Raw genomic sequence first — 12,334 nt, forward strand, 5'->3', positions numbered from 1 at the left:
TATAGATGTTAGTCATACCTGATTCCTGTTCCTATACCATTACAGATAAATCACAATTTGCATTTATGTCTGACTCAGAAGATCAGCCTATTCTCAGAGTTCAGTCTGTACTCACACCCTTTCTTTCCCTTGATGCTCTTTCTTCTGCCTGGCTCCTGCCTTCTCTTTCTCCTCTGTGCTGTTTTAAGGTAACTCCCAGCTCTTCCACACTGTTTATCCATCTCTCCATTCCCTGGCTCCTGCCTTCTTGCACACTTCACACTCTGTTTCCATTTCCTAGTTTCCCTTGCTTCAGCCACACATCCACCCTCTTATTTTTTCTTAATTATTTCCTCTGGCATCTTATCTTTATCTCCATGATGCTTATTAATTTCCTTACCCAATATATCATACCTCTTCCCATGTCTTAGCAGAACCTCTTAATGTAAATATGTATAATCTTTTTTTTCCCTAGTCATGCAGAACTGCTTACACAACTGAATTTTGTCCATGATGTCCTAGGAGAATTATTACTGCTCAGCAGTAGTTGTCTTCTTGGACTCTACTGTCTTCATCTTCTCCTTCCTCTCATTTTCTGCTCCCTGGTTGCAGACCTCCTCCCAAACTCTTTCATCTTTGTGACCCATCCTCCTTTTCTCAGCAGCAGCAGCAGGAGAAAGAGAGGTGATGCACAGAGGAGAGGCACCGAGATCTCACAGGAAGGGAGGAGCACTCGTGGTCCCTTGGGCACAGACTGTGCCCGGTCGCTCCGCAAAAGCCCCCGAACGCGGAGCGTGCTCCCTCAGCTCGAGCTGGCCTTTGGAAAACTCAGCAAAATGACAAAATTGAATGATTCTTAACCAATCACATGCAAACTGAGATTTATTTATTTTTTTAGTATTTTAACTTTTTTTTACATTTGGATGCACATCTGTGAAACCACAGCAACGCTGCTGCCAAATTCCAACTTGCTGCTTAAAAGGTGCATGGATGAAAGCAGGCCAGTGATGGTGTTCCATTTCAAATTCCTTCTGTAATGGGGATACCAACACTTCTAAATGAAGCAACCAAATTATTATTTTTTAATATGGGCAAAATATTTTTTTAACCTTGTTCTTGAAAATTACTACAGTGGTTTAGCTGGCAACTGCCAAAAAATAAACCTGAGGCAGATGCTTGGCTTGGAAAATACCAGCCCAGTGACAAGCAACTGAAAACAAGATGTTATTATGAAGCACTGGACAAGGTTAAGCAGAGCAGTGTAAGAATTCTAAGTAACCTGCAATGAATTTCTTAATAAAAAGTTTGTTAAAATAAGCAGAACTCAGTCAGATTTCACCTTTTGGGGTGAAGATATTTCCTCTGAAAATGAAAATTAAAATAAAGGAAAATGAATCCAGAGTGTTTTGATGTGAAGAGGGAGAGGGGAGTGTGCTCAATTGAGACTGGGAGCACTATAGCTGAAGACTGGACCATTCTCTTTGGCAACCAAACCAACTTGAAATACCTACAGAAGTGCAGAAAATAAATGATAAAATAAATAAATGAAACTAAATTAAAAGTATTCTGTGAAAATGAAATTCTACAGAGCCAGCAGAGTGAACAGGGGAAGAAATTGCTTCTGGTGGAATAATGTCAAAGCAACAGAAAGGGAAGTCCAAATATTTTGTTAGCTTTGGGTTTCCTAGATATCCTCATCAGTGCAGTTTACCACCACAAGCCCCAGGGAAAGAATCATCCAACAGTCCCCAAAAAGCTCCACATCTCCCACGGTTTGATTGTTTGCCTTCTCTGAAAGCCGAGGCAGCTCAGGAGCTGCTCCCTATGTTGAACGCTGCGTTTCAGGGCAGCAGGGGTGGCTGTGGGAGTGGTGGCAGCGAGGACAGCTGAGGTGTGACCTGTTCCAGTCCTGCCACGTTCCACTGCCTCCCTGCCAGAGACTTCCAGAGCAGGTTCACAGCAAGAGTTACAGCAATTACCACCGAGTGCTGCTTGGCACCAAAAACTCTCACCCCATTCCTCTGCTAGGGATGAAAGTAAGAGTGACAGAAGCCCTTTTTTATTGTACAAATTAACTGCCTGTTAATTTGCAAGTACAAACGTTTTCTTGTCTATAAAATTAATACTTTTAAATACTTTTACCAGATTTTAGTGTCACTTGACTGTACCATTGCCTAAAAGATATGTTCTTGTTTGAAAAGAAATTAATTGAGGAAGTCCTGTGACCTTTGTTTTGCAGGAGGTCAGAGGAGGTGAAAATGTTGGTCCCTGTGGCTATCTCACCTCTATCAGTCTGTTTGTCTGGGATTTTAACAGCAAAACTACACTAATGCTGTAAACTTTCTCTGCAGTTAAAATATTCTGAAATCTCTTGCACAGCCTGTGTTTGAAAATTTTTCATTGCATTTAAGCAAAAAGCTTTATGTTAATGGTCATGATTATCCAAATTATGGTCAAAATGGTGACCTGTGATAACACTGGAGATCAGTATGAAATTAAAACTACTCTAATAAAAAAAAAATCTGTTTTCATAAACAGAACATTGAAAATTTTTGCTAGGTACTGTTGTATGGCACACAAATTCTTTTGCCTTTCTTAAATATGCTTGTGTTTATTATGTTTAGATTTCTTTTTGGGTTTAATACTAGGCCTGGTCTGGCAGTGTTTGGTTCTGGGACCACTGCAACACTTACACAATGTACCTTACTCTCCAAGGTATCTTATACTCAGCACATTCTTCCTTCTGATACAGTTTCCTTTTTTTTTTTTTTTAACAAAAAACAAAACCAAAGCAAAACAAAACCAAACCATTAAAAAAAAAGTAGGAAAAATTGGGGTTTAAGGATAGCAGAAAACTTGACAATGTGATCTAATGAACCACAAAGCAGCTTTCAAAGAGAAAAAGTAGCAGGAAGTTCTTTCATACCGGTATTAAAAATAGACTGCACCAAGTCCCGGAATGCACACGGCAGTTATGTAATGATTTTTCAGTGACATGCATTAGGAAATATTCTCAGTACATATTTTTCCTTTCTAACACCCAGTTTACTTCTCTGAAGTTTGGAAATTCTTCACATGGATGTTTCTAAGAAGTCTAAAATTATAATGTTCATTTGAATAACCTATCAATTAGCCAGCCACATAATGACAACATCTAATGGTACAATTGAAGCATTTGAATTTAATATACCATTTTCATAATGGTACAATATAAAACACACGATGGAATCCAATATTTTTCTCCCACAAGTTAGGCTTAATTTATTTCTGGCAATGTAATGATTTTGCACTGGAGACACTAAAAGAGAGAAATCATTTGGGTACATATCATAAATATTGAGAACACCAGCTCCCTCGGAGCACAGAGAAGTCTCCCAAACATTTCAGAAAGGTTTATATGTTATTGGGTACTTTCTATAAATGGAAAGACTGAAGGGAGGCAGAACAGCTCTATCTAGCTTCTACCATGCTGAGGAAACTAAATGGCAAATAATTTTGAAGAATGCCTTCCTCAGACTTTTTCCTTGGAGACTTCCCACATGTCTAGGCTCTGTAACTTTGCAGTATAATTTGAGAAGGTAATAAAGGAGTTGAAAAACAGTTGAAATCTAACTTTTGGGTTTTCACAGTTGTATTATTTTCTTGAATTCCTCAATGCTCAGAACAATCTGCAACATCTGCCTATACCAAGAGTATCACACAAAGAAGGCAGCATTACTTTCACAACCTTTTCTGCCTTTTCTGCTAAAAACCACAAGTCCTCCCACAATTTCTAGCTTTCCATGGCCACCATGAACTTACATTTTTTGTTTCAATATATACTTCAAACCCAGCAAAATTCCCTGATGGGAAAGCTCACACATCTCTCCCACCTGTGTCACACACATTGTCAGTATTTCCTAGACTGCCATGCATCAGGATGTAATCAGAAGCACAACTACAGACATTTTTCATCACTCACTTATGTCAGTGATGGACAGTGATAGGAAGCATTATGGCAAGTGAAATTTTGTCCAATTTTGGCTCCTACTCATAAGTTTTTCCCAGTTAATGTAGTGGAGATTAAATACCAGGAGATCCTAAATGGTCATTTATGACCATGGTAAACAGTGAGTCTTTTTTTAAGATGAGTAGAACTCTAAGTGTTGGGTCTGGCTTTCCTGAGATATCTTTAAAATATTTTCAGAGCTAAAAATGCTTTTTTGTGGAGCAAGCGAAGCTCCACACTGTTCTTTTTGAGAACAGAGAAAAACCTGATCAAAGTACAATCAGATAAAACATCTGATTTATTTTCTTTCATTGCTGTACTGGGGAATGACAGAATTAAAATATCCATGTTTGACATGTGAACAAACTGTACCACATCCAAAATACCTCATTTTGGAAAGACATAAAAAAACAACCTGAGAACAAGTCAGCATCTTGTAGGGGACCTGTTTGTTTGATAAAATATCAAGAAACATCTTAATTGGCAGTCTGAAATAAAATGAAAAGAGGCATATTGAATTGATGTCAAAAATCCATTTTAGATGAAGAGGTAGGAAGTGAGCATCAGAGCTGAGAGGAAAAACATGATTTTATAAGATCAAAGTGTCTTTAAGGCCATAAAATGAGAGAAAAACTGGTTATTAACATATTCATTTGCTTCTAAATGCTGTTATACAAATATATTTCTGGGAATCCAATGCCTAAAAAGTAATTTGTGAATAAGTCAATACTTATTTTTCTGCACTGATACACAGGCAAAGCTTGAGCTGTTTATGAGGGGAGGAACAGGGTTTCATGCATAGTATTCAGCAGTGCTCCCACTTACAGGAAGACTCATCATCCAGCCTGATTAGTTTACAGGAACTGAAGCAAACAACGTTCTGTGTTTTCCTACATATTTTATGACTATTTTCATATAAGCAAAAATCAGACTTTGTCCCTCTTAAGGAAATTTTAGAGCAAATAGAGAATTACAGCCTCTTGTTTAATCTCTTTTGCAAGCTTTGCTCAGTAACTTGTGAATATTTCTGAGTTTTATTTGATACATTAACTTTTTTTCTATGAGATTTGCTGCCACTTAATGTGATATTCAAGGTCAACACTACCAATGTATTTATAAATGAAAATTTCTGGTTTGGCTGAATTTAAAACCTCAAGTGTTTTCTGTCCCCAAACAAACATGGGAAGCCTCTTTTGCATATTCAGAGAAAAAAAAAAATTGCCTCCCCAAGTTTTTGTTACTTTGCTTGTAATTCTTCTTTTTTTCACAAACCTTTATTCTCTCAACTGAAGTTGCTGATGTGTCTAAATTAACAAGTCCTATTATTATATTCATAAATGGGGCAAAATTGAGCTCACCTCTGAAACCCAAAGCAAAGCTCTGCCACACCACATTTTCATCTGCTTTCCAGAAAGGCAGGGATTATCCTGTAGCACTGAAGCTCTGCTTTCATGGTGGGAAGGAATTCTGGATTTTACACTGTTTGCTGGCTGTGCACAACAGAATAGACAATACCATCTGAGCTTGGGACAATTAACAGGATGTCTTTAGAATATTTTTATTACGTTAATCTTTTCTTTTGCTTGAGCCAGCATTCCCCTTGAGAGGAAGAGAAATGATGCTGAGACAACTTAGTATTGCAAATTAATTGTATGGTCCATTTCCCAAGCATTTAATTTGGCCTCAGCAACCTGTTTAACTCAAATGAGTTGTCAAAAACTGACACAGAAGAGAGGCCAAGTTCTTTAGAGGTGGCCAGTAATTTTAAAGGATGAAGGGAAAAGGCTGGCATTATTGCTTTTGTCCATGTAAAGCCTCTTCTAAACAGGGTAAGGGAAAATCAAGTGATTTGGCCTCACCAAAATTCATGCTAGTTGAGACCTTTTGGAAATGTTGACTGAAGATGAACTCTGGATCAGAAGAGAAAATAGCAAAAATATATGAAACATAAAGAAAAAAAGGTGTAGCGTTTCTTACTTCTTGTAACAGGTAAGTCTGAAAATTGGGATCTAAGTTTGGGATAGGAATTGGGATAGATGCACCTGCTCCAACCTGAGCCTCTTACATGCAAAGCATGTCTCTCTACCTGCATGAGTGAAGAGGTCAATACATGAGATCTCTTTGAAGCCAAAAAGGTCTGATCTGATCTTTTACAGCATAGCTTGTGTTTTCATTTTTAGCTCTGGTATTCCAGAAGTATTTCCATGTGTGTAGCCCTTGCCCTGAGTCCACTCATGTGGACCTCTGTGATTAAGCCATCCTGGATTCCTTAACCCATTGGTTCCAGTCTTCCCAGCCTCCTGCCTGGGTGCTTCTCTCACAGCTGTATGGATTTCAGCTTTTCAAAGTGCAGTTTGATTCATTCTCTCAACACAGGAACTTATCTTCAGTATAAATATTTTTGGAACCACGAAGGTATAATTTTATAGTTAAATAATCATATTTTCCTGGGAAAACTTAGAGGCAGTGGGTAATGCAGATTAGCATTTGGCACTTTGTCAGACTCTCAAGGAATCTCTCCCTCAGTTAACTCTATTTCACTGGAAATATTTATTGTTCAGGAAGCAACACTTAAAACTTTCTTTGCCATAGAAGAAGGTGGTCTATCACCTCAAAGAAGACTTCCAGCAGCCTGATCACTTGCTGTAATGATGTTTCCCTCTTCCATGAAGCAGATATAACCAAATGCTTCTGATAAGGAATTACTCTTTGAGTCTAGGACATAGATACTTCAGTTATAGGGAGTAGAAAATTAATAGACATGAATAAAATTTGGAATGGATGAAATACTTAAAATGGTGCATTTTGAAGATAACCAGTTCCCTTTTTGTTTGTGTGCCCTAGAGATGACTTCTTTCCAGATAATTACTTTTCATAAATTTAGATTCCAGAGAAGTATGATTCACAGAAGCACAGGGATTCCTTCTGCTGAGCTGACCTTGAAGAACAGATCTGTTTCGTTCTGTGCTTAGTCTCTTCTTTGCTGCCTCCTCTTATCACTCTGGAGCAGGCAGAACCATCAGTGATGTTCCCTCTGCAGGCTCCGTGCTCCTGCCAGCTCGACTGCCCTGCAGATGGTGGCCAGGAGCAAAGCTCTTGCAGGGTCTGGGCACAAACTTCTTCTAAATGTTACTCAAAAACCCTAATCTGATTCTTGGTACCAGATATCCATTCATTTATTAAGAACAAACACAGCAGACAACTAATGCTGCACTTTTTCTGTTATTCAAACCTGCTGCTAACAATGAGGAAGATGATGTCATTCCCTGGATGTGACAAAGGACTAATATTATATGCAGTAAAAACAATGAGTCAACAGTTTATATTCCCTTGAGGTCAAACCATTCAGCAGTTTTGAAAGTAGACTGTTCTTTTTTGTGCACAGAGCTTGTTGTCTATTAACACAAAATGTGTAAAATCAATATATAATTTGAAAAAAAAAAAAATTCATAGTTTCAAGGGGAATTTTTCAAACTGAAAGTCAAATTGAGATATCTGACAACATAAACCAACAGATATTTTTTTTCCCCACATATATTAATCATAATATTGCAAAAGTATTTTCTTTTTTAGGTCAAAGATACATTATCCATGTTAAGTAATTATCTGTATGATTCTGAGAGGCACTTTGCAGTTCCCAGTAACAGGAATATGAACTGAGTATTAATGCATAACTAAATCAAATGAAATTTTCTGGAGATATTTTGTAATGGTCTGAAAGATAAGAAAGACCTTTAACATGAACATGTGTTTTGACAGACAGCTGAAAGCAAGGAGTCTGACAATGAAAACTTCTCAGATTTTCTGGAATAGATGAGGAATTGACCAAATCCTGGCCACCTCTAACCACAGCTGCACCTAGCTCAGGCTAGGGCAAGAAATGTGTTCATACAGGTCCTTCCTTCAGCAACTCTCAAAACTTTGTGGAGGATTATTATCCTGCTCATACAGACTGTGAAACCACAGCACAAGGGAGTGACAGCTCAAGGTCGTTTAAAAGTCAGGAGAGTCTGGAGGAGAACTCAGATTTCTCAATCCCTGTCCAGCACTCTGCCCACTGGGCTCCAATGCCTTGCTGAGGATCTGCCTGATAAAGCTCCTCTTCCAAACTCGACAGAATTTAACAACTTTGAGAAGTTTCAATTCATAATATTGTTGTTTATAATAATTTTATTTGGTGGGAAAGTAGACTTGCCTAATTATATGAGGTTCAAGTGCAAGGGAATCCTAGGCCAGCTGCAGTCGCCATTCCTGTTATCCTTGCAGACCAAATCTAGGGACAGAACAAACTGGCTTATATCTAGATGGGCTTCTATGTAGGAAGAAGTATAATTTTGCCTGCATTGACCCTATCTGACCATATTTTAGATTAAAATGAGCTTTAGAGTGGAATAAATAATATTCAGCATCCTGACTATTAATTGAAATCAAATCTTAGACTGTAAATCCCAAGGAATTTCTTCTGGAATGCTGTCAAAGTGCTGGATAAAGTCTTTTAAGCTCATGCTGACCACTTTAGTATGTCACCTAAAATAACTGCAAATGGGTTCAGGCATAGGTAGTGCAGCAGATCCCAGGCCCAAGTGATTACTTACCCAAAATGTGGAGGAGTACATCTGGCAGCCCAGCTGGTCAGTGTCCTGACAGATTTATTGGAGAACTAAATGCAGGAGGCATGGCTCAGTCTGATCTTTAAACTCTCTGTCTTCTGATGCTTAAGGAACTCTTACTTGTCAAGTATTTAATAGAATATTTAAATCAAATATCTAAGACCTAAAGACATCTCAGTTGTTTTGGGTGTTGTTATTCTGCTCAAGTGAGACCAGAAAACTCGTTAGAACACTTCAATTGAAACACAGACATTTCCACTAACAATTGCTCTTATAAACTCAAACAAAAATCAGACAGATTTCAGACAAGACAAAATACAGAGACTAAAGCAACTTACAGAATTTCCTCTGGATGCCTCAAGTTAATTGCAAATCCTGGTGGCCTGGTATTTTCATTTCCATAGTAATGATTAAAGGCATAGTGATTTTGATCTCATGTAAGAGGGATGAAATAATTTCCCATATGAAATTAGAGTCTCCTTTTCAAGTCGTGTGATATTTTTGCAGGCAACATGTCTTACTGCCTAATGAAAGCCAAAACCTGAATGTGCTGCAGGAACATTCACACACACTGCAGCCATGTAGGTTGCTGTTTGACTCCAATGACACACAAAAATATAAATATATTTGATTATAGTCATTATTGTCTATTTAATAAGTAGACTTATGAACTACAAATAAAAATAGAGGCTCATATCCAAGAAAGGATCTTCACCTGATCCTTGTTTTTACAGCTCTCATCCCAGCAATCAACTGTGAAAACTTGCAGAAGTGCTCTCAGTATGATTGAAGCTGCTCTTTTGTTAAACAGGGTATTACAAGTTAAAACTAGGGACAGATATGCCTATTTAGGAAAATAGTGAAGATCTTAATTAAAATGAAACATATTAGCATTGCTTTGTAAATCAAATCTTACTTAAGCAGATGACACTTCCAAAAGAAGATTGTAATGAGCCTATCCCAATGAAAAGGCATATTAATATTAGGAGGCATCAGCAGGATTTTAATTTCAAAATTTTGTAAGTATAACATCTGGAAAAAGTATACTTCTGTTCAATGTTAGTTTGACTGTCTGCACAAAAATTTCAGACCGGAAACATTTAAAATTTATAAAGGAAAATGTATTCTTAATGTTTAATAACACAGACAGAAAACAATAAAAAGTTTTTCATGAAACTGAAACAAATCATTAGGTTTTGGATTACTTACTGTATGAGCTTGTCTTACTAGATCTGTTTTATTATTAGATCTGTTAGTAGGTCAGTCCTTTATTATATGTTGCAGTGTCTGTTTAGAACTTCACCCATAACTATCATTTCAACAAATCAATGTATACAGTATATAATCGCTACAGCTTTATATTATTGATGTGCAGTACTATTACAAATATGAATATAGATTTAGCTATGGTCCAAGGGTTGATATTTCTGATGTACTAATTTGTTTCACAGTTCTACTGTTACTTTTCTCATCTATTAAGGCAGACAAGAATGTTTCATAGTATTAAAAGAAAAAAAACAACATTTAGCTGAAGGCCTTTCTAGAGAACAAAATCTGTCTTATTTTCTCTTCCCTGGTAATTTTCTATTATTGGAGGAACAAGAAGGAAACTTAATATCAATTTTAATCTATTTTCACTGGCAAAACAAAGTAAGAAATAGGCACAGCATTCACAATATGTTACCTGTGTTCTGTCAGTTTGTGTTGTCTGTGGAGAACAGGTTGGCACACAAAATTTGAATGGTTATTGCATCCCTGTTCTGAATAGACCCATATCCCCCTCCAGGAGGGAGCCCTGGCTTGATCAGTAAATTCCCTGGGTACACAGGAAAGTCTGAAGCCTACAATGTGTTAAAGAGAAATGGGCAGAGAGACTCTGAGAGGGGCCTTGACACATTCTGTCTGCAGCTGCAGAGCTGGGGGTCATCCCACATTCTGGGAGCAGCAGCAGGAACAGATTCCTGCTCCACACCAAGGCTGGAGGCAATGTGTTCCTGAGCAAGGCTGTTTTGGGGATGTAGGATGGAGAACAGACCTGTTCCTGAACCCTAAAGTTAGACAAGTATGCATAGAGCAACTTCAGCCAAGTGGGTACAGTAGGTGGGTTCTCTTATTGACCTAAAGAAATAGGGCAAGATTTTACCTGGGATTATTTATTTTCTTGCAGAATACATAATCTGCCCCATCAGTTAAATGGAATTATTACCCACTCACAGCAACCTTCACAGCTAGAATGGTATTACTCATTTGCCTCAACAGAAACCTAGCACTGTGGTTTTGGTGGCACATTGAAAACTTATTTTGATCTTTCTTGTGTTTCAGATGGTAATGCATTGTCTCCTTCCTGATCTTGGATTACAGTCTGAAAAAAAAAATAAATTAAAGTGATTAAGAGTGAAAATTTAAGTGGATTTATTTGTAAATCCTGGTTGTGGCTTCCCATAATGAATCAGCTTTTTCCCTAGAAGTCATGCTAGTTAGTAAATTATCTATTTTCTAGGTTTTTTTTTTCCTAGAATTTCTAGTACTAATTAGTAAATTACCTAATTTCTAGTATTTTTTTTCTAGTATTTCTAGTACCAGTTAGTAAATTATCTATTTTCCCTCGCAAACACTGTATTATGTACGAGAATAAAATATTGCTTTTCAAACAGGAGTGGATATTATCACTTCAAATGTGCTTATATGTACTTCCTGTGCTTAGATCCAGCCCAGCAATAACAATACCACAATTACCAGAATGTATAATCTATAATGTGGCCCTGTGTAAATCAAGCCCCAGCTGAGCATGTCACACACATCCTGCAGGATACCACTGCCATTCTCAATTGTTTCCGGTGAGCGCCCTGCATCTGCACGAGGATTTCTGCTCACACTGACTCCTAACTCACAACTCTGCAAGTCACCTCCTCCCAGGAAGACTCTGGCATAGAGCTGAAGCAGTTTTGTTCATGATTGCCTAAATGGGAAACCAGAAAGTCAGGCTTAGGGGAAAAATAGTTTTGATCTTTTAAAAATACTTATGGGATTTACAATGAAAGCACAAAATTGTTGCAAGTATTACAAGGGAGAGTGTTCAGAATTTCAATTCAGTTGTTAAATTACTAAAATAATGCATACCTGGGGTTTTCACACCATGGAGACTTAGATGTATGATCTTAGATACTCATTCTCTCCCTTTAGAAGAACACATAGTTTTTTCTCTGTGCAAAATACCTGAAAAAAAATATTTTTGAAAGCAATTTTGCAAAGTCAAAGAAAATGCAAAATCCAAACTAAACCAGAAATATGTCAATTTAATTTCAAGACATATTGCAGCCATACACTCAGAACAATCTTACAGGAATATTCTGACAATGTCACTGTCATGATTCAGTTAGTTCAAGCTAACTCAACAGACTGACTCAGAAATTAAATCTACTTGACCTGCTCATGGCTTTATATTTTTAGTTAGTTCTCAGATTAGATAATGACTTTTCCACACAGATGATGAAATCAATATAAAGTTTCAAAATACTGTAAACTACTTTAAAATATAATTTATAGATATGATCCTTTAAAAAAATAGGTGGCCATTGTGTTATTTGACAAATTTCAGAATTGGACTCAATAAGCTTCTAACTCTCATTCTGCTTTATAACTTGGGGACAAACCATCTTTCCTGGGTATACCTAATTTATACTGTGTCTTTTACAAGCCAGAAGAATTTTAGTATGTTTTAAAATAACAATGTACCAACTTAGAGGGAACCTATTAT

At 37.2% G+C, this 12,334-nt stretch overlaps 1 long non-coding RNA gene across 1 annotated transcript; it reads right to left on the bottom strand.

Moving 5' to 3' along the window:
* Positions 1 to 8,974: 8,974 nt before the first annotated feature.
* Positions 8,975 to 11,929, bottom strand: LOC131580750 (uncharacterized). Its single transcript, XR_009277953.1, has 3 exons — positions 11,698 to 11,929; positions 11,314 to 11,536; positions 8,975 to 10,939 (listed from the first exon to the last, which is right to left on the bottom strand). It is a non-coding gene; the product is annotated as an uncharacterized LOC131580750 (long non-coding RNA).
* Positions 11,930 to 12,334: the final 405 nt, after the last annotated feature.

The sequence above is a fragment of the Poecile atricapillus genome, chromosome 7 (genome assembly GCF_030490865.1).
Source record: "Poecile atricapillus isolate bPoeAtr1 chromosome 7, bPoeAtr1.hap1, whole genome shotgun sequence".
Lineage (NCBI taxonomy): Eukaryota > Metazoa > Chordata > Aves > Passeriformes > Paridae > Poecile > Poecile atricapillus.